The sequence below is a fragment of the Lichenostomus cassidix genome, chromosome 6, assembly GCF_008360975.1.
Source record: "Lichenostomus cassidix isolate B80296 chromosome 6, HeHo_3.0, whole genome shotgun sequence".
In the NCBI taxonomy this organism is placed as follows: Eukaryota; Metazoa; Chordata; class Aves; order Passeriformes; family Meliphagidae; genus Lichenostomus; species Lichenostomus cassidix.
This window is the reverse complement of record NC_139487.1, coordinates 25,056,362-25,083,069: the sequence shown is the minus strand read 5'-3', so window position 1 is coordinate 25,083,069 and position 26,708 is coordinate 25,056,362. Positions and strand designations below refer to the sequence as shown.

At 36.4% G+C, this 26,708-nt stretch overlaps 1 long non-coding RNA gene across 1 annotated transcript in view; it reads right to left on the bottom strand.

Annotated features, from left to right (window-relative positions):
* Positions 1–24,113, bottom strand: part of LOC146435503 (uncharacterized) — a 50,614-nt gene extending 26,501 nt beyond the window's left edge. The window contains exon 1 of the long non-coding RNA XR_014852973.1: positions 24,047–24,113. This is a non-coding gene — a long non-coding RNA (uncharacterized LOC146435503). The remainder of the gene's footprint in view (positions 1–24,046) is intronic.
* Between the last annotated feature and the right edge of the window lie 2,595 nt (positions 24,114–26,708).

Here is a 26,708-nt window from a genome sequence, read left to right as displayed (position 1 = left end):
AACTGAGTAAATATTGCAAAATAATCTCTGTGAATGAATTTGCAGTAGGAAGGAAACTTCATTCATGATTTAGAAAAAGCCCAAGGAATTCAGAACTTGCTCAACAACATACAACTGAAATGAATATTGCAGGAAGAGGATATGTAATTAAGAAATCCCAGAGAAAGAATGTAACATTTTCTTTCATCACTTAGCCCACCACACACTTGACCTTGGACCCTCTCTATCCTGCTGCTTCCTTTCACAGAATTGAGAATGAGGATGGCTGACAGCTCACTGAGCTCTCCAGCCCTTGCTGTGGAACTTGCATTGTGCAAGTTCACTCCAGTTGTGAGCAACATTTTCTAAAATCTATTTATGTGAAGGTTCTCCGTACTTAAAGTTAGAAGTACAAGTTGTAGTTAGGAGTGTAGGTTACAATGAATAATGAATAGCTGTCCAAACCAGCTTACATCAAAATGTTGGATCATACTATTCTTCAAGTTTAATACAGCAGTTTCCTGGTTTTTGGTTTTATGGTTATGTAGTTTCTTGAGTCAACACTCTCTACATCAAGCCTGTCACTTGCTGCCTGTATCTTATTCAATATTTTATTGTTCTACCTAGAAAACCTGACTTCTTCAGCAAAAAGCAGAAGTTGTTAGTGTATGATCTTTTGTGTCATGATAGAAACACTTCTGGCCAGTTGAACACAAAGAGGCCCTTTGTCATCATCTTGTCCAGTGAGTACCATGGTGTAGCCAGAAATAATAAACTTGTTCTAGGACTTAATACCAGTAAATTCTTGAGAAAAAATTTACTTATGTGGTCAAAATATCTCCAGCACGGCAATAATACCATCAGAAGAAAAAAAAAGTGGTAGACTACTTTTATAAAACAGAAGAAAAAAAATCTCTAATTTAGACTTATTTAAAAATAGTCTAATGGTAAACATTTTCTAATTCATGAAAAGGACATAAAGAGAAAAGCAAAGGATTGTATGTACACAGCCTTAACTTTGTTTCCATATTTGCATAAATATTTTCTAAATTTTTTGTTTTCTTTTGCAAAATCCAACTAAATACAACATATGTGATGATTTAGAAGAGATCAATACTGAATCATTTCCTTAAGACAAAATACAGATATAGCTGTACCTGTCATTTCCCATGGTGAATGGATTTTGAGTGGATAGCATGGATGTCTTAGCTGGTAAAAAAAAATTAAAGCCAAGAAAACTACTCCTTGCTAGTAGAAGTTATTTTCTGTAGTTTCTGAAGCATGTTGAACAATGGCATTAGCCTGATATACCATTATCTACCAGCTATGAAGCTTAAAACATTATAAAGTGTCCTTGTGCTCTAGGTGTGAAGAGAAGAGGATGCTACAGAAGCTAATTAAATTTCTGAAATACCACTGTAAAGATTTAAAAGTTGTGAAGATGGCTGTTCATAGCTAAAGAAATGCAGAGTCCATTTATACACCTCAGTACTACACTTGTGCCGATTCATTTCCATTGAGGAAATAAGACCAAATATATATTATATATTGTCACCTTAGTTTTACTAGTCTTGTATTTCAGTTGTATCTTGTCCCGAATTTTGGAAATATTAATTGTATCTACTGTAAATACTGTAATTTATAATGGCAATATACAACTCAGTCAAAATATCCTAGTATAACTCTGTTTCTTATAAGGGGGTATAACTATGATTTAATAGTTTATAGGAAGCACATACAATACAGATCTAAGAAGTAGATCATGAATAATATCTTTATTTACAATATTACTCAAAATACTCAGTACTCTAAGCTATAATTAAATATCAGCACCATGGTGAGATTGCATGGTGATAACTTATAAAATAAAGGAACAGTATCATTCCTGAAACAAGGATTTGATGTAACAGTTTACTTTGCTTCCAGCTGTAAATGAAAAAGGAATCAAACCAGAAATATTTTCCCAAATATGTAAGATACATTTTAAATACTGTGCTCAGGTACACATAGAAAGGTGATTTTGTGGAGAAAAACATTTTTGTTGCATAGATGTGTGCTGACTATTCTCCTGGCTAATACAGTAAATATTTAATTTTTGGCAGCTAGAAAGAAAATTCTCTCTCTCCTGTTCTTGTTAAGAAGCCTGATAATAATGACAGGGAAATACAAAACATACCATCAGCTTTCAGTTCAGATCTCAGTTTGCTTTGGATCTATTTTTATAGTGCCTTAAAACTTAATTTTTGTGTATATCACAAACTTCACATGAAGCCCAGTGAGAAAATAAAGGAAGGCTATAAACAAAATACAATCCTCATCTTGAGCGTTTCAAGTCTAAAATTATTATTTTTCATTTATTTGCTCTTTTGAGAAACTAGGTGGTCTGATTAATTAAAGGGAACGGGATACCTTGACACAGTAATTGAGTCCCTTCTCAAAGGATGGTTTTCCTCATTATACTGCAATTTACAGCCCAATATATTAGGGATACCAGAACTGCTTTTATCACTGCTTCATCTTACACTGGGAGCTGCTGTAGTAAAATTTCTGTTGAGTTTAATTACCTGCCCTGATTGCCTAAACTAGCTCTGGCCAAGCACAAGCACAGGAAGAAATTGATGCAGACACCCCAAAAAGATCCCACGGAAAACAAATATGTAAAACTTAAATTCAATTTTATTCCAAATGAGAGTTGAATCTAGTTCTAGATAAATTCTTATGAATGGTGACTGCTTTTTCTCTCTTGTCACCTTTGATTCTTAAGGTGACTAGAAGGGGTTAGGTCCCAAAAAAACTTTGTCTAAAACTACATTCAGCCACCCAATCCTCATGTGTTTTTACTAGAGAAAATGGCCTCTTCCAGAGACTATAATTTTTTCCTGACCTAACAAGATATCTCACTGTACCTCAGAGCACTTCTCTCATAAATAACATGGGATTAAATGATTCTTTAGTGGAATCTTGGAATGTTCAAAAAAACATAAGGGAACATATAAAGCTTTCCCTCTGTTGACTTCCACAGTACTGTCAAATTTTTGATCATTTGTGTCAATGCAACAATTGAAGGACAAAGATGAAAGAAAAAACCCCCTTGCAGATCAACCCAGCTTAGGAGTTCTCAAAGCTCTGAAGTCTCCTGAGCTTACCTAAGAATGAGATATCCCAGTGCCAATCTCAGCCCAGCTTCCTCTAACTGATTTGTCATTTGTTGCCCACACATAAGATGAGCAGAAGGAGGTTGTAAGCTCATGTTTTAGCTCAGCTTTAATACATTAGTGACCTGATTAGCTTAAAACCAAATAGCATCAAGCTGCTTTCTTCAGTCCATCTTGAATGGCCATCCCTCTTGCCAAGTGTACACAGAAACTAACAGCTTGCTTTTGCTGGATAGGAAGCCTCAGCACTGCAAATATCCATGAATTTCCCAGCAGAAGTATTTTTTTCTTTAAATCTGAGACTGGGAATAGACAAGGAAAACAGTATATTTATTCTTAAATCATATTTAAAATGTCATTTCTTTTTCAATCAGCTTTCTCTGCTTACTTTAGTTCTTACAAGCAGTTTGAGCTCAGAGCATGGGACTATAGTTTGTTTCTAAAAGCAAAGATGTTTCCCTTGCCAGGTAAGATTTTCAAGTTCTTGCAGCTTTATTTTAAGCAAAATCTTAATTTCCTAGATACATATTAACATTGTTAGAATGCTCTGTTACATAGAGTTGCAAATATGGCTGCATATAAATTACAACAGCGAGTTACAGAATTCACAAACTGATGGATTAAAATTCCAGTTCAAGAAAAGAATATATGTCTGGAAGCACACCTCCCCTTTCCCAAGAAGGGCAACAAATACAACATTGTAGAAGAAATCAAAAGGCCTACAGAGACTGAAAATGCATTTCTAATGAAACATCAGTTATCCCATTATTAGGGTAATTAGGTTAAACGAACTAGAGAAAGATGCTGATGTTGAAATTTTAGACTTGCATTTTGGTTGTGTTTAAGGAACAGCCACATGGAGTCACAGGAAGAGAAGCTTCTGGTTAAGGCTCCAGACTTAGTTAAAAATTGTCTGGAGAAAAGGTGTAGTGCTGCAGTAATTAAAACATCCTCCAATTCAGCTTCTTTATGGGTGCAACAACCTCCCCAAATAAGCTTAAAAATACGTTTTCCCTTCCAAAGCAAAGCTAGATGAAAACATTAAAATTTGTTGGAGATAAACCAAGGGATCAAATCCTTGCAAGGTGGTAGATACAACTGAAAGGTACTGTTCTGGAAGTTTGGAAGAAATGCATGCAGGTAAGACTTGAGAAAGGTCAAAACAAACTCAGGAGGATTCCTTTTTTTATGTAGCTGAAAATCCATAGTTCTTACTTCACTGATGATTTGACCTATATGGAAGTTTACTCAGTAGAGCAGACTAAGTGCAGATCTAATTGCTAAAGGATTAAAGAGAAAATAGAGAAGTCTCAAGAATAAGACCATAAGAACCTAAAGACATTTCTCTGTTTTCTGAAGAAACAGTAATCCAAAAATAGGTCCAAAGCATGAAGAAAAAACTGCATCACTATCATAATTTGAACTAATTCACAGGATGTTAACTCTCCCATAAATCTCCATTCTTTGCTATATAGTTAAAAAATGCATTTTCCTATATGCACTTGTAAGTTAAGCTGTTGTTCAAATTATGAAAGACCCTACTTACACTGAAAATAGGTGAGACCTTTATATAAAGCAAGTGGCATAAGCAGTGAGGTGCTCCAGCTTATCATTTCAGCTGCAAAAAACACATATTTTGGAGTCATATTCTTCCATTTAACAAAACTGAGGGTTCAAAATTTTCTGTTTTAATCAAAGATCTTGAAACTTTGAATTACCTTTCTGCAAAGCTTGGCAATTTCACCAATCCTGAACCAGAGGTCCACTAATTTAGTGAACAATGTTATCTCCCTTCCCCTTACACACTGCAAAACCTAGTTCATTAAAGAAGCCTTTATTCAGGAAGAAAAAGACCTGGCAAGAAAAGGCAAATAGTGCACCCCTAGCAGAAATGTGGAACAGCTAAAAAGTAACACTAATCCAAGCATAAAATATCCACACAATGGCAAACATCATTTGTCCCCCTTTCAGTTTTCATCCCAATTTGCAGGTCAGAATTCAGAGAGCCAGCACCAGCACAGTACCACAAACATCACCTGTATCATAAATCAAAACTCTTCTCCTAAGTAGTGACAAAAAGCTTCCTCCACATTACCTCTGTCAATGCTACCTATAGATTACTGGTGGCTTCAGGTTGCACCCTTGCACCATGGAAATCCAACACAGTAATCATCACAAAACAACCATCTCAGAGGAACCAGGCATCTCTGATGCCCCTGGGATCCCTGCATCTTCTCCCTCCTCTCTCTGGGTAGGGAGAGAAGGAAGGGACACAGTAAGCTTTTCCACTTCTACCTCTTAATCTTAATTTACCCTAATATATTGTTAGGATTATAACAAAAAGTTTATTTTAGTTTTTGACAAACCTGTCTGAAAATACAGGACTACAGCACAGTTAGTATTCAAAATAATATAATACAGTATTATAGTGAAAACAGGACCTCAAAATCCACACCCTGAACCATTCATAAATCTCACTTTAATGAAAACAACTGCTTTTAGAACTTTCAAATGCTTCCTTTCTCTGGGAGATAGAAGCTCATTTTGAAAACAAAGTAAGTGCCAGACATATCACCTTTTACAATATGCATCATACCCCAAACTATTGAGGGCTGCATAGCAGCATGTGAGACACAGAGGAACTCCTCTTGTACAAAGCAGTCATTTCCCCTTTCTGTAGGGAAACAAACAGAAAGCCATTAGTCTCCTGAAGCTGTCTACAGTGTTCAGGGCTGCATGATGAAGCTGTGAATAATTCCTGTGGAAGATGGAATAATTTCTTCTAACACTGATTCAAAGTGAACCAGTCCACTTTGGACTGATATGAACGAGGACCAGGGATTAATTCTGTTTTGCCATGTTTTTCTTCTACCGTTCACCAGGAAAGGTGTGCTAAAAACCACTAATGACATCTTAAAAACCTATGAATTTCTAATCATTGACTTAGAGGTGTTTCATTTACTGCTTTCAAACAGAGATTCATGAATGGTTGCATGAGGAATGAAGGTGTTACCACATTGCAAAATTTCCATAGTTCCTTTCACTTGGATCTTCACTACTTACACTGAACATAAATACACTTCATAAAAGGTGAGAAAGGAATACAAAACAATTTGGATCTTGCAACCACTTTCCTAACAGCTATTAATGAAAACTTTCATCCAGCTTGCACTGTTTGGAAGAGATACAGTAATTAGAAATTTGACAGAATACGGAGGCAAAAAAAAAAAAAAAAAGGAAAACTCCGAACTAAATGAATTTTTTAAGAATAACAAGGACTGACAAGAATAGAATTGTGATAATAAAGATGATGATATGATGAATATGGTCTAAAAGCACTTAAAGAGAAGCCTGGTCCATTTTGAAGAGTGTGTTTCTTTACCTAAGCTTTACCAATAAAACAGAAAAATTAAAGAAAAATCCAATAACAGCAATTAAATCATTCTTGAAATAATAATAAAAAGAATGGCTTGTTTTCTGAGATCTCTTACCACAGATTTTGGGAAAAGTCATTATCACATTCACACCCTCATAGCAGCTCTCACTAAAGACAAACAATATGAAAAGCATCTACTCCACAGCTTCTTTTTTAGCTCTGGCGCTGTACAGGCATTTTATACCCAGACAAAAGCACACAATTCACTCTATTGAAGCTACTTATTCATGAGCACACTCAGCCAGATGAGAAAAAAATTCATATCTGAATGTAGGCAGGGAAGTTTAAGTACCTTCTTGAGGGACAGGGAAAGGTGAAGAATAGGGAAGAATAAGATAAATTGGAGGACTTCATAATAAATTTTAAAGGTACTACATTTTAATCCTTGAAACCACACTTTTTCAGATTTCACTGAAATTCCTGGCCAAATGCTGTTCTCATTTTCCAGTACTTGGTAGTACTTAGACTTGACCTCTAAATAATTAAATACTTGAGACTGTGCATGAGAAATTAGTTTTATCTGTATTTTCTACTAGCTTTTATATGCAAATAATAGTATTTGATTTCTTTTTAAGAGCAACTTTATACAGGTAGTCAGGAAGAATTTAAGCAAGATACCTACAAAAGAAAGAAAAATTATCTTCATCAATCTGCCAGAGAAGGGAAATTGGAATTGTTACAGCTTAAAATTTCATGCAGGTTTTATTAGACTCCATAGAAGCTTCTCAATAAAAGATTGCTTTTCATCTACAGTGGCTGGAGATACAATCCAAAAGGTGAAGCTATCATTCAGCTCTTAGTGGCATTTTACATATTTAGGCTGTCTTTTGCTGTTTAGTTACAGAGTCAGAGAGGAGTGTATGCATAAATGAGCAGTTTTGGAAAACAAAGCTATATTCTCTCAATAGTGCCTGCAGGGCATGTGGTGTTAGGAGGATTCAGAAGAGAACTGTGGTCAGTCTCCATTTGCTTCATAATGTTTGAGCCACGCAAAGTGAAAACCTATCCCCACTCAGACAGCAATTGAAAGGCTGTTTCTAATATGTTATTATAGCCTCCTTCAAACACCTGATGAAGTGTTGGTTTTATTGCTAATCATGTCCCCAGTGATACATTTCCAATGTGGAGAAACTTAAGCATGGTTAAGAGCACTGAGAATCATGCACTGCCTTTAAAATCTTTGCAGTACCCTTTGATTTCTAGTCACTTTGCAATACTCAGGTTAAACGATACCTTTATCAGCTTTAGTTCAATCATTACAACTTACGAATACAAAGGGAAGAATTTTTACTTCTAATTTTACTCTACAATCTCAAGTATCCTTTTAACAAAACCAGCTAGCTCATTAAATCTTTATTCCCTGGAATTTTCCATCAATTGAGCCCAAAATGTTTTACTCCTCTCCTACAACACTTAAGATCTGGATATCTTTTACCAGTGAACATTTACTGCTTTACAGATGGACAATGGCTAATGAAAGCATCGTGTAAATGCATTATTACTCATGGATATCAGCTTAGCTTTTTAATTTGTGTACCTCTCTTCTCCCATCTGCCTGCCTTTCCTTTTTCCACACAGATAGAAAAATGGTATTTATTTAGTTACATCCTTTATTGTTTTACTGACATTTTCCCATGTCATCTTCTAAAAATAGGAACAAACTTAATAACGTTCTCTTTACTGGCTTTTGGACACCTCATTTACTCAAAGCCTAATTTGCTGCAGTTGAAGTCCATGGAAATAAGATGTTTTGTTAGAGCTAATCAAGTGCCCATCTGCTTCCTGCTTCAAGAATAATTTATTCTTCCTAGCTAGATAAACTTCTTGTTTATTCCTTAAACCTTCAGATTAACATATTAATTGCATAACTGCTGAACTTCTACAGGGCTTAATTTTGCCAGAGAAATAAGAGAATCTTTAAGAACAAGCTTAAATATTTCAGAGACATTCAGGGCTCATGCAGGGGCCTGTTTAAATTGACAAGTTCAATTTTTGTCTTAACAAATAAATTAATTTAGATGGCTTCTCAGATTTCTGTTATACTGTTCTGTTCTAATTTAGCTGACACTTCCCAATGGTCAGTACATCCTGCTTTTCAGAATTCAAAGAGGCAGGACAAGCAAGCTCCCTCTTGTTACTAGAGACCTCTTTCATTACCTGATCTCACATCTACTGATGTCCATGAAAACACAGAGACAAAAATGGTGAGAACAAGAGAAAACATGGTGAAAAAATGGTGAAAACAAGAGAAGACATTCTGACATCAAATAGTGTCTCCAGCCACTCCCATGCATCCCCAAAATATTATCTGTGCATTATTAAAGAACTTTATTTAAAATTAATGGCTTTTTCAAAGATTTCAGTGAATAATTTTAGAGTCTAATTACTTTGTTGTGGAAATTAATTCTTTATCTCTGCCTGGAAAAGGTTGGGTTATGCAAAGTGTTCATAAAATTCAACTTTCTTTGCAATGTTTAGAAAAAAATAGAGTCCAATTTCCCATGAAAATAAATTTAACTTATGTTAAATATAGGTATTAATAATATCTCTATTAAATATGATATACTAATATCCAAAAGCTATTCAAAGGAAAGCACATTTCTCAGTGGCCATGCCTAAAAACAGAATAGATTTTATTTTAGTTGATTTGTGTAAGCTGAATAATTTTTGAATTTTAATGTTTAATGCTCAAAATAAGTGTGAACACTACATTGTTATTTTGATATTTCACTTCAGCTCCTCCATTAACCTGGAGGTATTAATTTAATGTGATTCTTAGAAACAGAAGAAAAATCTAGAGGAACCACTGAGTTTTTCAATATTTCAGGTAGTCATAGCAAAAAGAGGTAAGTGACAGATAAAAGAGGAAAGGTTGGAAACCTCAGAACAAGTTTAAACTTCCTCCTTTGCCTCTATGTTTTCTCCCCAGCCCTGAGACCTCCTGATTAGAAAATTCAGGCTGCTGCACCATTCACTGGTTAGGTACAACATTTACATTTAATTTTCTCTTATCAGAATCAGACTAAATAATTACTTCTGTGGGTATGGGTCTGGTTGCAAGGAGCTTGGTCTCTCTCTAAGCTGGCTCATGTAACTGCCTGTGCACTGGGGTCCTGTAGAGAGGTCTTAGAAAGCCTTTCCTACGTGATTTAGAAGTCCCAGTTTGTGAATTGAGAATTTAATTTTAACTAGCATTCATGTAAATAGTTCTTCCTGGAAATTAAACATTGAAAGGAAGAATACAAAGGTTTGGGGGTTTTCATTCAATCAGCACTCAGTTCATGAGTTCTGATATCATGGGATAAAATGGTCCATCTCCTCTTCAGAGCAGAATTCTCAACATCCCTAATAAATTGTCTTTATAATTTCTTATTCAAGATACTATTCTACAAGGACTTAACTACATGCTGTAGTTTGTAAGATAAAGAGGTTCCAGTAAAAACACTGATTAATAGAGAGCTAAAGTCTGAGAGAGAATCCTGGTTTGGAAGAAAATGAACATCAGGCTAATATTAAGACTCTCTTGCCAGAATCCTCAACTTGAACATACATGTTTATATAACACTTTTAAATTAAATAATCAATATCTAACCTGAACTTGCATATGAAGGCTGGAAATCCATCAGTCATCACCTCAATGTCCTGAAAGCCCACATGCCTTAAAAATAGTTGGAAAATGAACTTACAGCAAAAGGGAATTTTCTGTGGAGTGTTTAGCAACTCTCTAGATCTAGTGATATTCAGCAAATGTGTAAATACCTGCAACCAATAACAAATGGCTCATACTGCCAGTAGCTAGAGGAATATGAAGAAAGGAACTGCACAAACTATTCCTCTGTAGCATCCCACCAAGAATAGAAAAAGTTACTGAAAAGAGTAGGAAAATGTTTAGAGGGTTTCTGACATTCAGTTGTCTTCAAAAACAAGTAGGGAACATTTCTGCAGACATTTGTGACAGGTCCTACTTGTTTCCCTGTGAAAGAATTCATCAATACTAAGTGTAACTCAGGACAATGACACTCAGCTAATTTTGAAAGCAATCCTAGTCTGCATCTACATGCATAGCCTTGAAAGAAATCCCTTTATATGACAAACAGTGAAAAATATATATGCTAGGCAGTCATCTATAGCATAAATGTAGATAACCTGGAGGGATTTTTAAATAGGCATTTTTAAAATTTACCAGTGTCTGATTTGCAAAGCCATATTAAAAGGTCAGAAATAATGAGTGTCTTACAATAAAATAATACAGATTATGTGACACAGACAGTCATGTTGCCAGTTTTAATGGCAGCTGACCATTATTATTCCAGAGAAACAGCCACGTATTCAAATGCACCTTATTGTCAGATAAAATGTGTTGCTAGGTTGTACAGCAGAGCAACGAATACACAAAAACAAACAAACACAAAAAAAAGGCATGAGCAGATACCTGGCTTCAAAAGAATGGCTCTGTGGGACACAAACAAGTAAAACATGGAGATGAAATGAATTGGAACTGAATCTATTTGCATTACGGATTGAACACGATGTGCTCACAGTGGGAAAGCAAGCAACACTTCACTGAACAACAGGGAAATAAGTTAAATGTCCCAGCAATGGTTTTATGTTCCAGAAATGAGCTTTCAGTGTTGTTAACACTTCAGCTATATTTTTTTCCACCAAAACTTTTTTGTACAAGTTTTGCATCTCTATTTTCAAGTCATGCCATAGTTTTAAGTATGCTCAAGTACTACAACAAAGTTGAGAGGTCTCACGGCTTTTCAGTTACGTTTCCTTTGAAAATTTTTTAACAAACCCGATATTGTGTTCTCACTTTCTCTAATAAATTTCTTCTTTTCCAAACCTATGCACCTGAAGAATCAATGCACACTTTTGAACAAAGAAACACTCAATGAGAAGAAGTCTAAAAAGATCCAGTTTGTTTAAATGCCATGTCATTTGCACAGACTTAGAATAGAAAAACAATGTTTTACCTTAAAAAATTAATGGTAATTTATAACATAATATGCTTGAAAAAGAATAAAAATTCCTATTACCTTGGAAAATGTCATGCCATATTTTATTTAAGGTTTATCTTCTATTCTGGTCTCTTCCTTCTGTATTACCCCTGATATAAAAGATGCTCATCTTACTGGTGATCAGAATTTTAAGCCCATCTGGGAGACTGAAATTGCTGGAAATTTAACACTGAATTCACCACGTGCAGGTGAAATGTGCACTTCACCTTTCCTGAAATGCACTAGGGGAATATTTTTCATCTTCCACACTGAATGAGGTTTATATAGAACCTAAATGCTGTATGACTTTACTTCTCTGAAAGATAAATTTCCCAGAAGGAAAGATCTGTTGAATAAGGATGCCATTTGTTTACATGCTTATCAGGAAAAAACTAAATCTGGAGAAACCAACTGTCCCCTGATATTTTGAGTATTTAATGTCTGACATCATTCCTGGTACAGCACCACCTACCTCATTTGGCATCTATAAATGTGAGAAAATGTACAAAAAGAAACATTCTAATTTGGAGTACAGGAAACAAACATGAAGGAATAAAATCCAGGGCCCTTTATCCACTCTGATGAACTAGCTCTACAACTAATATCTCAAGAATGGAGCACACATTCAGCTCCAGAGGAAAAAAAAAACCTTCTGGGACATCAGATCAGTCTGCAAGCCCAGGATTTTCATGGGAGTGGGCTGTGCCAAATCACCTCAGATGTATGCAGCGTTGGTGTAAAAGCCATGGTAATTCCAAATTTCTGTGTCAGACATAGAAAAAAAAAGAAAGCAAACCAGAGTTTTCACAGTGATTTGTAGAACCAAAACTCAAGCCAGCAAAATAATGGATTTTACATGAAAACTGGCATGGGAGAATGATGAAGTCTTAATGGACAAATAAAAGAAGTTTGTTTAATTCAAATGCTGTTACAATGTGTGCTCAGCTAAGGAAGTATTTGAAATTTTATAAGCTGTTAAATGTAATAGAGTTCTACTGTAATGGCCAAAAGAAGCTGTCCCTCACCCTCTGAAAATTAAATACTTTGTAAGGAAGGACAAAGTTTCTTATGAGGCCAGTCCGAGTATGGGAAATGACCTGCTTAGGAATCTATCACCTGCCTCAGGTGCAATGCAATTTTAGTGATCACAAGTTCCTTAGCACATATTTCAAAGTAAAGGTCTTATGAACAAAAATCAATCACCAGAACACGTAATTTCAAAACAAAGATACTCCACTTGATTTGCTGCTTCCTGCTGGAGGAAAGGATCGAAGTGTTATGACAACCATAAAATAGCACATAACATACCCTGAAAGCCTCAGGTGCCCTGCTGGGAGGTGACAGACACACATGTCCTGTTCCATACACCCAGTATGAAATACTGAACAACTCATGTGACTGATCAAATGACATGATTGTGTGTCACAATTTCACCATTACAGTTAATTAGGAAAAGCATTACATATGCCACTGCTTCCTCACTGGATGGTGTATGCCCAAGTCAGCAGGCATTATGCAGTTCACAATTCATCTTGCAATCCATTATTCCCTTCCTGCAAAAGGACTACACTTTCCTAAGTGTTTACTTTCAAACTCAGACATTCAGCTGAGAATGAAGTGGCCCATGAAGAGCCTATTCACTCTGCACTGATATCAGAATAAGAACATTAAGGATGTACTTTCTTCTCCCACCTTTCTGTATGTGAGTAGCAGATTACAGGAAAAAAGGGAAGAGAAAGTGAACAAGGCAAGGCTGACCCTCTCCTGCCTGACACCAAATACAGGCAGAGTTGTCACAGTTGTCACGTGCAGGAGAGTTGCCATAGGAAATGGCAGAAAATGACTTTACTGAAGAACTCCAAACACAGACGTAACCTGCTGTGCTCCTGACAGAACTTACAGGAAACCCAACAATTTCCACAGACTTTATCCAATTGTACATTCAAAGGACTGTTTTGAAGGAATTTCTCAAACTATTCATGTGAAGTCAATTAAACTGCTTTTTTCAAAAAAAAAGTAGTTCAAAATTGACATTTTCCAACAACTGCTCATGGTTTTGCATTAACTTCTCACGTTGCAGTACATCCCAGAAGATTGGTTGGCTGTAATCAAATGTGGTGTATTTAAAGTGCTACTGAGTGTGAGGGATAGAATAGGCACACTTCAGAGCTGCTGAAACATGAAGCATCCAAGGTCAAATGTTGACATGTACATTTTAACTGAGGAGTAGAAATAATGGTGGAAAATGCGCTATTTTCAGCAGTGGCACAACAGCTGAAAGTATCCATGTTGTCCTTTAGGCTTTATTTTAATTATCAGGTGAATTATGATGTGGAATTTCCAAGTCCATCATCATAAATTGTCCATTTGATGGCACTCTACCCACTGTTTCCATGTTCTTTTCATGGCACCTCTATATGGGGCCGAAACAAAGTCCTACAGGAATGTCCAATTTCTTTCAATTATCTCCAGTATGATGCCAGATTTGTTATGAGCCACCTCATTTCATTTACTGGTATTTACTGTCCTCCAGCTGTCAGCACCAATGTTTATTTTCTACCTGCTTGCTGCCAAGCTCCATTTCTAGAGTTGTTATGCATCTACATTTCACCCACACTGCTCTTTTCATCAGTATTTGTAGCACCATCTCTAAACATGAGATCCAACCTTCAAATGTCATGCAGTTATCCACAAAAGGGTACACAAATCACTAAATGCAGGGTTCTCCACTCATCTCTTCAAACAGATTTGATTTAGTTTGACGTGCCATGCAAATAATATCCAAGTACACACTGAAATTAACGTGCAAAAGAAAATATTTACTCTGTTCTCTCAACCAGCCTACAGCAGTAAACATTATTGTCACCAACATTACGATGTTTTGTCCCTCTTTTTCCTTAAAGAGAGTTGAATTTGTAGTATTCCCAAAATAAATAATCACTCAAAAACCAACAGCCATAATATTTACTTGTTTAACACTTTAAAATATCAGCATGTAATGGTTAGAATACTGAAAGCAATTCAGAACATTAAAAAATAACAAATCACCACTGCCTTCAAGAAAAAATAACTAAAAAAATTCAGTTACAAAAAACAATTTCCATGTATTCTGTTGCAAATTGCATTCAGACACAGAGGTGAGAAAGCCTCAGAGCTCAAATTTTGATTCCTACCTGTTTGACTGAGGTTTTAAATTTTTCATTGTCTAATAAAACATTAAAACAAGCAAAGTAACCAAGGCCTTGAGTCTAATTCAAAACCAGACACATCTGCTCTAGAACACACTGTTGCACTGGTACACTGCACAGTTGTAGGTCTGGGAGCACTGGTGATCAGAGAACACAACAGGAGAGATTTGCAGGTAGCATTTATTACAGGAACTGGCAGGATGGAAAAAAAGCCAACATGATTCTGGATAAACAATGCCTCTCTAGTGTGTGAAATCAACTCAACTGATCTTTCACAATTGAAGGAAATATTTTTCTTTCCTTAATACTTGTCAGCCTCTATTAAGACATTATTTCCATCAGGACTGCTTGAATTGCCTGTGTCTGACACATTAATATATCTGTAAAGGTCAGAGCAACACCAGGACCAGAGCAGGCCTGGTGAGCAAGGGTGATTTCTTGTACAGAGTATGAAAAACACAAGCAGAATATTTTGCTTTGGAGTGCATTTGAACAGGGAACAACATTATATCTTCTTCAGAAGTTTTAGGAACAGAACCTTATCAACGTTGGCAGACATAATTATTGGTTAAGCTTAATTCATATTTAAAGAGATTGTGTCTATTTCAACCCAGGGTCTGCCAAGTGCATTGCTTCAGGAGCCTGCTATCTGTGCTGCTTGTGAATATCTATGAGAAAAATTGATGTAATAAAGGAGAAGGAAAAAGACTGAAAAATAAAAAGTGAAAATACAGGTCAAACATGAAAGAAAGTTACTCGGTGCAATTTTTTCTTCATCTTATTTTATTAGAGGCATTATCTCACTGTTTTGACACTATACACTTTATAACTCTAATATCACAGATTTTATAACCCTGGAGAAAGGAAATACATATTTCTTTGAGTCAAAACTGAAATTAAACTACTTCTACTTGATTTTAGTTTGGTTGAGGTACCCAGTATGGTAAGAAGGTTTTTCTGACACGATATATCAATAATAATCTGATATTGCCGCAAATCTAAACCACCTATGTCTACTTTGGTGTGAAGCTGATCCTGTTGGACTAATTTCATCTTGAAAAAGCAGTGATATTTTTATGACAAAGCCTGTGATCGACAGCCTAAGGTAGCCAATAGCCACATGAAGGTTCAATACAGGGAAAACAAAATATTCAGATGTGCTCCTAGCACTCCTGAAGACACCATGGACAGTTTACTGATTATGCATCTCGATGATTGCTCCTGTGAGGGAATAATAGTCCCAGGTTCTACAAAAATTAATGTTTTAAAGCCTTTATAGGCCAATTTATAAAGTATACTACAGAAATATTGTGAGAAGCTTATTATATTCATAATAACAAATGCACTTATTTGTCCTGTTAAGGAATGTAATAGGATTTTTTTAGAACTGTTGTAATTTTGGCATTCCCCCCCACCACAAGAGCACCTGCTAATGTTTTAGTTGTCTAAATTGAGAAGTTATATTGATTAATAGTTGCTGTCTTGCTTTTGTAAAGAGACAGCAAGTTTGTTTGATTGTAATCCAGCAGTGAATGCAAGTGATGCTTTTACACACATGACTTCAATCCTGCAACACCTCTGCCAGAGTAGTCAGATCACTGATTTTAAACTTCCAAAACTCATAAGCAAAGGCTTAGTATTCTGTTAAATTAGTTTAGAGTGCACAAATTTAGCCTCTTTGAGACAACACTTAATCCTAGGGTCTAATTCTTAACCCCAACAATTTGAGAGCAGTAGGGCTCACAGAGCACTGTCACTTCCCCACACTGGATGACAGTAAATTTTCTCCACTGCAGTCTTTGACAGGCTGTAGAATAGATGGGGATAGATGGTGCTTACACAGCACTTAAAATGTTCAGTCGCAGATATCAAAGTATTTATATACCTGCCACATAATGTGATTGCAAAGAGAACAAAAAAGACAGCAGGAAGAGTTGATAGACATTAATACATAACATGAAGATTATCAGAGAATAGATTTTATTTGATGGATATGATAGTGTTTTAGATTTGGAAACTGAATTCACTGTATTATCATAAAGTAGGAACTGAAATATATGTATCCAGATTTGTCTCTCGTTTCTTGCACTTACACAAAAGAACAGTTTCTCATGTGGAATTACTGTATTTATCAATTTTTTGTTATCTATTTGTTTCTTAAGATTGAATTATTAACATTGTCATTATGTGGCTTTTATCTGAACTAAAATTTTTTGTGAGTCAACAGCTTCATCATATGCTCTTCTTGGACAGCACCCTTTTAGACTTCAGAATTTTCACTTAGGAATAGACATAGCTCATCATCACCATTAACTATTGGGGGATGTTTATATAGGTAAGCACTTTGCTTAGACAAAGTGATTCTTAAAACACCCAAAACAATGCATCACCTTTAGGGTAACTGTATTTGTTATCACAACAGGGACTGAGACAACAGACGGAAAGGAAGGAAGGAACCATCCTGAGAAGTCTCAACCTTTATGCATTTCTGACTCTTCTGACTTTACTAGATTTACAAACCAGCTGAAATTTCAGCTGAGTGCTGAAATTCCTCCCTAAGGCACCATAACGGTTGGCCAATATGTGCTCAAATTTAATAGCAAATATTGTCTCCTGTCACTGAGCAACCGAGCTATTGCCCCTCACATTCACTTAGGTCTGCTCCTTGGGGAGCAAAAAATTTAAAAAATAATAATAAAAAAAATAGCAATAGCAAAAAAGTGTCTTTCATAATATAATAGTGTCTTCCCAAAGGAAAAAGGAAGGAGCCAAACCTGGACCTGCCAAGATGATGATTTATCTCGTGTAGAAGCTAGAATTCCATATGGCAAATAAAGACTTCCTGTGATACATCAATAAATGTACTCATAATACTTTAAAACACCAACCACCACCACCCAAAACTAAACAAAGCGAAGAAAAAAAAGCCCAACCACCTCAAGGGCTTTTATACACTAGATTGAATCCTTGAAAGTTAGTGCTGAAATAAAGTGAAGCTTTCAACTCTAATGCAATAATTGTGGTTTTTTAAAATCATGTAAGTTATTTTCCCACAATTAAGACATATTCAGGTATTTCTTCAGTTATTCCATGAAAATCTTTAAAATCTCGCTTAAAATGGAAGTAATTGCAAGCTTTTCCACAGAAAGTTTTCAGATATAATACAATATGAAATACTCCTCAACTTTGCAACACAGTATGACTCATACCTGCTAAAAGTTAAGTAATTGCCACTATAGGAAAGATCTTGGACAAGAGCTAGACTTTAGTTTTAGTGGACTTGATGTGACAAAAAGCCATAGCAACATGAGTAGTCCAGAATCATTCATCTGTGCTTGTCATCTCTAAATAGATGATCCATGGTAGACTTGTCTTTCATTAATTTAGTAATTTTTAACTCATTGAAATAGCTTGGCATCCTCAAATACTGAATTTTACTACTTTTATTAATTAGTTACACATATGAAAGAATACATCCTTTTTCTGGCTTTGATTCAACTGCCAAGTGATTTCAAACAAACAAAATACAGAAGATGTACAAAATGGATTAAGAAATTAAAATGCTCAGAAAGCTCAAGGAGAATTAGTTTGTCTTGCCTGCAAAGATTAAATACACTCCAGCAGTAATGCTACTTGGTTCATTTCTTTTTTTCTTTCCAGGTAAAAATTCAAATTTTGTAATTTGATTGGTTCCTTTAAGGGTTGTAATAGACAGACCAGTTTCAGTCTATCAGATGTGACAGAGAAGGCATCACACCAAACATTCCATGTTCTTAAGTAATAACATTATTTTCATAAATCCTGTTTATGCCTCTAAGGTTTGCCATCAAGTCTTTCCAAGCTTGAGGGTTTGAATGTAATCTTTCCACTTTGCAACAAACATCTTGATGAGGGTTAGCATACCTCAATTATATGTTCAAGTTGTAAGAACCTACAGCTTGAAGACAATATTGATTTTCCCCAAATTTCTATGGTGGCAAGATTGAAATGAAGAATTTGAGCTCAGACTTCCACATTTCATTCTCCCCTGGAAGTTGTCCTTTTTAAGAAAAAGTAGAATATTAAAGCACAAAGAGCAGTACTTTTAGTAGAGTGTAGCTCACCCCAAGTTCACCTCCACTACGGTAATAAATCATGTTACATTTCACACCTTTCTGCTATGCAAATTAAGTCCTTGTACAGTTGTATCCTCTATTTCAGCATGTCAGAGGGCTGGCTCTGTGCTGCACAGGGAGGAAATGTGAGCCACATCCACTGCCAGGGATGTAGCATTCTGCCAGCTGGGTACCACAGGGGTCCTTGCAAGAGTTTGCAGAAATGAAGCCTGAAGAGAACACCTCCGTGAATCACATGATGTGAAAGGGCTTATTAAAAATTTGAGTACACTAAAAAATTCAGCACCCATTTAGGGAAAAGCCAGAGTGAATTTCCAGGTTCTGAAGCTGTAGAGATATTAAAGGAAGACACTGATGTTCTGAGATAACTGAACTCTGTGAGGGTATTAGGTACATAACTGTATAGAGCTCATTATACTTAAAGAGAACATAACAGATTCAATCCAGACCTTGCTTGTATAGAAAGAAAAAAATCTACAGATCACTCCATCCAATAGGAAAAGAGATTACAAGCATTTTATTTTATATGTAAACTAAAGACCGATGCATTTGTGGGATTTTTTCCTGAAAATTTTCCTTGTACTTCTGTGTAATAAAACCTGACTTGGAAGAGCTTTGAAGCTGCCCTGTTGCCAGCTCCCAGGGCTGTGGTGTCAACTGTGGAAAACTCAGTACTCACAAACATCTGCCTATGCACAGCTCTATACCTCCCTGCAAGTGGATTTCTCCTGCAGAACTCAGCCCATACATTTTATTCCACACCCAGATCAGATCTATAACTAAAGAAAGACTTTTTCATTTCCCATTCTCACAACAGATGACATGACAAATTAGTTCCATGGCAGATGAGCACCCTGGCAGCACTTTGATTTGTCACCATAAATAAGACCTCTGTAAAGCCTAATATATTAAGTAGATGTCATTACCGACAAAAAGATTTTAAGAGCTCACTCCAGAACACTAGAGAGTACTTACATGTTCGGGGACCTTTTTGCAAGTAAAGAGCTTTTTCAAGCTTCTAAATGGGGATTTGAATCAGTAGTATTTTCTGGCAGAAGAGTTTAAGTCATTACACTGTTGCTTTTAAAAACTAATTTTAACAAGGAATAGGGAACCACTGTTAGGGTGTATATGTTAACTTTAATATGCTTAGGACTGCATTGGAATGATTGGGGAAACACACACCTTTCATCTACATGGAGCTGAACTTCTCTCCCTCATCCTGACCTATTCCTTTTGCACTGTGTCATGTGGATTATTCTTTAACTGTTATGCATTCACACATTACAAGATGTTTGTATATCCTACAACATTGTTTTTGAAGTGAAAGATGATTTTGGAATCCTTTGTCACCCTGACCAAGACCGTACTTGTAGGAATTCACAGACCACTACAGAAACTAAGTCATCTCAGCCACCAAAAGCACTTCTCAAGAACTGAAAGGGATCACCTGCTAAGTATTGTTCTGAAACTGCCAATATTTGTTTTTCTAAATTATAAAGCCCCTGGAAATTGACATTAAACTACTGGCAAGAAAGGCATCTAATGGATAATTCTTTTACAGATGTTTTCATAACAAAGTATTTGCATTTCTAGGGTTAGACATCCAATGCCTTTGTTGAAATCAATCAGATTTAAATGAAAAAATATGGACCTATTAAATGAATTTTAAAATGGTCAAAGTATTAAGCAGTAGATCATCCAGAAGAACAAAGTTTTCTCCTAAAGCCCACTGAAAGATCTGAAATGCTCAGAGATCTTTGCATCTCTCTGGATTTGCAGGACAACTTCTTATATGCAATATGATTAATAGCTGATGATTAAGAAAGACATTTCAGAGCTATTGTATTCCTTTGGTTTCTATTTACACGACTAGAAATAAACACTGCTGCCTAATGCAGTTGCTTGTAGCAGCATCTTACTATTGTCACAGACCACAAACCATAATTAAGTGAGGCAAGTCCTACACAGAAGCTGTTCTAATGAATCAGTGAAACAACCAGAAGAATAAAATTGGTCTAATGTGCTTAACAAAAAGAATTTTATATTTGAAGATAAAAATTTAACTTTGTTCATGGGTAAGAAACCTTGAGTGATTAGCAGCATGACTCTGTATGATGTTGACTGAAAGGGAATTTACCATTATTCCACTAGAAAGTTCTTGAGAATGAAACAATGAAAATATTCTTATTTAAATGAAAATTTCTCTTGAAAAAACCAAACTGCTTTGATGAATTTGGCTTTGAGGTCTTTGCAAATACCAAACCTTTTTCTTTTCCAACTTGTCTCAGATATTTCATTTTTCTTTCACCGTCACCCCAGATGTTATGCAAAATACAGCTCTGAATTTATGTGCAGCTCCATTTCTACATAGATTTAACATATTTTTATAATCATTTCACTTCCATGAGTTCAGAAAATACTCCAGGCATTTAAGAACTACGACTGTGAATGCAGTGAAAAAAATGTTAGGAAAACCAAGTTCATAGCCATCATGTTAAAAGAGTTCTCAGACAACTGAAACAAGATAGCTGACATAAACTGATGGTGTTTGCTGACTCTCAAGCCAGCTGTGTTGATTTTTACACACTGAGCTTCTGACCCACTGTTTCACCAGTCAATAAAGTTTCACAGCTATTTCTGCCACTCTGATAAGGCAAGATTCCAGTCAAGTTACACTCCATTACATGAATGCCATCCATACACTGTTAAACCAAGCCATTATCAGGCCTTGCCAACAGAATGACAATAAACTTAACAGAACAGATATCCACTCCACACTGAGAACTAATTAGGTTTGCATAAGATCCAGTCTGAGACAAAAAGAGTATCTCTATAGTGACCACAGGCTTGTCTGGTCCCTAGTTGTGCACTAAGCTGACATTACTCTTTTGTCAGCTGACACAAGCCAGGTCCCCAGTGCCAAGAGCCTGATACAAGTGCCACCTGCTCCTGGCAGTGGCAGTTTGCTAAATGGATGCACTTTCTTTAGCTCTATCTGCATTTCTGAAATTTTGCCTCTGGAAAAAAACCCAGAAAACCATAAATGTATAAATGTACAGAAAGGCTCATCTTGGTTATAGACTTCCTAAATTCAGCTGTAGCTACCTCATGAGGGCAAGCTCCAGAGAGCAGTGGGCATGCAAGCATAAGCAGCCAGGAACATATGCATGTGCCTAAGCAGGCTGGGGCATGAATATGAGTATGGGCTTACCTCAAAGCCCTGTAAGGTAGAAAAGTATTATCTTCACTTTGCAAAAAAGTGAGCGGTGGGACAGTTAAAGGAGAGATTCCTTGACCTTCTGTTCATTTGAGGTCTTCTTGCTGGCTGAGTTCAGTATTATAAAAATGAATACAGCTGATTTAGCCTCAGCAAGCCAAACTCCTTGGCAGCGATAACGAGCTCTCCTGTTCAGGGTTTTCATTGGGAAACCAGTCTTAGTCACTTTTGAGGTAAAAGAAGTTGTTGCAACTCCACAGAAATGATGATACACTAGGTTTCACAAGGAATGTCTGCAATGTTCTGAACTATTTCAGCAGATGGCACAGATACATCAACATTTTGCAAAATTTTCCATCTAATCAATATATTTTCTCTCTCTGGGGAAATTAAAACTCACCCTGGAATCTGAGTCAATAAAAAGATAGCTTTTTACACCTTGTGACAAAAGGCAAAGTTTGTCTAGTTTTCCAAAGAAAACCACTGAACAAATTTCAGCAAAACTATTTATTACCTAAAACACTGGGTATTTTTTAAAAAGGCTTCACAAATAATTTACAAGTGGCAAGAGTGATTACAAAAAAAAGCCCTAGTTAGGTCTCACATATGCCAGCTCAATATACCAAAGGCCACCGTAATGGGGAGGAGTACAACACAAACACAACACAAACAGTAACAAGCATTTGCATTCAGCTTCACACACAAAAAAGGCACTGATTTAAGACTAAAAGAAGGAGTATTTCATTGAACAGTTAGGAGGTCAACTTATAGATAAATAAAAAGTTGAATAACTTCAGAAAAACATTTTTTAAAATCTGTCTGCAAATACTTTACAGACATGTATTTCAAAAAGTTTTAAATTCCCAGTGGAAAACATTTTAGTTCAAATGCATCAACATAACATTGGAAAACACAAAATTTTCAATATTATAGGGAGAGGGAGGTTATATGAACTGCAGCAATACATGATGATAATATTGTTTAAACATCACACAAATAGATCTGGATAAAGGCAAACTTATTCTTGACCATCTAGTTCTCAAAGTCACACAATTATTTCAGAATCAAAGCTGGCATATATACACACAAGAAATTTTGAAAGCCTGACATGTCTACAGAAAGACTAGAGCTTGATTCCTCAGCACACACGACAAGAGAGAGAAGGAGAACTCAGCTCACGTGGGCACTGTATCAGCCAGCACCTGCCCCAAGCCTGCTCCCAGCTCCACGCCAGGCTCCTGCAGCCCCAGCCAGCTGCAGCACAGTCACAGCTGCTCAGGCCTCCCCTGGAACCTCAGCCTGTTTAACAGCACACTCAGTCCTGTGGTTTTCAGTCCTTTCTCCCACCCCAACAAAGAGAGGCACGCAGCTGCCTCCTGTCTCATCTAACTACCCCAACGAGGGTTTGGAGGTCTGTGCATCACAAGCACGACCAAAGGGACACTGGGCTGTGTATGCCTAGCATCTATATTGCCTTAATTCAAGTGGCTATGCACTGAGAGTACAGCAGTGCCTCATGCCAACTCCTCCTTTGTTTGAGAAGCAGGCAACAACGTAGGAGAAATCAATAAAAAAAGTGCAAAGCTTGGAAGCTAATGCCACCAAACAAAGTGTAGGGATGTGTGAGGATTTTTTCCTCCTAACTAGAAATTTTATGGCAGACTAAGAAACAAGAACATAACCTGAACCTACCTTGGAGATAAAGCAAGATGCCTTAGTGTCCTACTTTATTAATAATATCTTGGTTTCCCTGACATTAACAAGCACAAAATAGCAAACTATATTAAGAGACCTTTCTACTTATAGCTCACAACTATAACTATTTAATTGTAGTCAAGCTACCCAACCAAAACAAAAGAGGACACTAAACTTCCTCCCTAAATTTAAACAATACCCAAAAGCTTTTCAGAGACACTTCAGAAACTGAACACATTCAAAATTAAATTCTCTTACCTCAAACTCAGGTCAGCCGGGACTAAAGCTCTCTGTTAACGTGGAGCCTTTTATTGTCTCAGTGATGAGACACAGGTGTTGCTGGGTTAGTAACGAGGCACAGGTGCATTGGTGTCCCACCCACTAATTGCCCTCTGCTTTAACGTTAAGCCGTCACAGGGAATATGAATTTTGGACTGCAGTATTATTTTAGAGTTGCTTCATTGACTGAAGTCCCAGGAAATAGATGCTTCCTGCAAATACTGTGGTCTGTCCATCTCTGTTGGACAAGTCCTGCTGTGCAGTGGGTTATTGTTGTGCCCTGGTGGGAAATGGGAATCAGACTGGAAACCAGCTGCAGTGAAAGAATCGCAGGTGATTCCATTGTGCTGAGCAGAGAGCTGAGCACACTGCTGCCCTTGCTGCATTAGCATTATCACTTTAGGGGACACGGGGGAATAAAAAGGAGAAAAACTTGTTTTCTATTAGCATTTGTATTGTAGTAAGACACACTGAGGCTATGTAAGGATATTTCTTATATGTATTCAGTCATGTTAGTGATAATTTTAAACTGCAGTACTTGCCAAACAGATGGAGAAGGGCAAGAGACATAAAAGTCCTTTGGTTCATGGATGAAACAGGTGTTTACAGGAAGGTATTTGATCAAGGATAAGTTTTTTAAAAGTGGACAACTCAAGAACTGGATGGGCAACAATCCAAGTAATATCAGGTTGTGAAAATGTAAGATCACCATTCATTCTGAACAGAATGAGACAGGATTTTCATGAGAGAAAAAAATGCAATCACAGGATTAGGACAATATGAAAAAATATTCCCGAGCGTCAAATTAAGATTGCGCTGATGCAGTCTAATGATTCAATGTTTACTCACAAAAACATCATACCATTTTTATAATGGAAAAGTGAAAAAAAGAGGATTTCAGAGAGTAATTGTTGCACTTGTTTTGATGTGCACATATCACTGTGAATTATTATGCATGGTTTACCGGGGAGGATTATTTCCATAATATAATAAATATATAGGTGAGAGGGAACTTTAGCAGATGTTCTAATTATTCTTATTAATGAGTTAAAGAAGTTTTATATGCATGAGCTGAGGCTAGGCAGAGGATAGTTCATTCCAGTGTTATATCGTGCAAAAAGAAATACTGCCTCCCTCCAACATACTCATAGTTCCCCAAAATTACGTAACAAACTTCATTAGTTTCCATTTTTTATGGTATTAATAATTTTGCTTCCCTTTTTTCTTATCTGTTCATCTGATGGAGAAGGAAGGGAAGAAATTGAGGATGAGCCAAAAAATGTAAACAATTTAAGTAAAAATTGTGTTTTGCTACAAGTTTGCAAAATAAACTGAAACATTTTTACAATAAAAAAATTCATAAATATTTATGATCTGAAAAACATAAAAAAACTTGACCAGTTCAAGTTACAACTGGTTTTCTTAAATAATGGTGCACAACAAACATGTCAAGTAACAGAGAGCACTGCATTATTTATCACTCAGATAGTTTCACATCTGGGGATAGCAAGGTGGTGAGGAGTAGCAAAAATGGAGCTGTCAGGAATAAGTTGTGTCAGACAAGCCTAATTTCCTTTAACACTCTTTACTGGCCTAGAGACTTTGTGAATGGGGAAGAAGTAGAAGATTCAGACCTTGTGACTTTTATCTGGTGTGTCCCAGAGGTTCTCATCAAAGGGATGGGTGAACTTGGACTAGATAATAGTGGGATGCACAAAGTGTATGAGAGACTCTTGGAAAGGGAATACAATGTCTGCTCCACCCATGTGGATGAAACAACTGCAAAAGAGAAAAGTTCGAGTGAGACAACCAAAATCACTCAGTAAGAATAGAGATCTGATTCTGCCTCTTGTAAAGTTTGTAGTCTCCATACACAGAAAAAGATTTAATGCATTCCTGTCAAGGATGCTACATGTACTGCTAATCCCATTCTGAGTAAAAGGGACCTCTTAAGGTCCCTTCAGTCTATTTTTTCATCACAGGCTTGGCGATGTTCTGAAAATTATACACATTGAGAAGAGGTGCAGTTGAATGATGACTTGCAGAAGTGGGTTTAAACCTACATGTGAAAATACACCAGAATCCAGCAAAATATGGATATTTATTAAAAGCATTTAAAAAGTCACAAAAATTTCAAATATCTCTGTTTTACAGAAAAGTTTAAAACATGATCATGCTGTCCTCTGATTTTGAAACTCTGTGCTCTGTTCAGGGGTGATCCTGCAGAAGCAGGATTCAAAGAGAAGTTGTCATTGTAGTTTCTCCTCACCAGGAAGCCAAAGCTCAGGGCCAAAGTTCTTGCTATCTGAGGAGCAGGATGAGAGGATGGATTCCAGTAACAGAAGCAACAATGGAGAATTTTGTTTCACTATGTTTCTGTGATTATTGCAAAAATTAATATGATCTTATACCACAGGAAGGTTTTGTCAGTGAATGAATCAGGAGAATGCTAATAGAAGGGGGAGCTTCTGTTTGTACACAGACATCTCAGTAATCAGCAATGATGGCAAAGCAAATACAGAAATGTTCAGGACAGTTAAATGGGAGTTGAAATATGATGATTTTTTAAATTGTAGCTGAGTCTGGCAGGGTATTTTTAAGCAGGATTTCAGCCAGCGTCTGAAAAAGTGCATATCAAGCA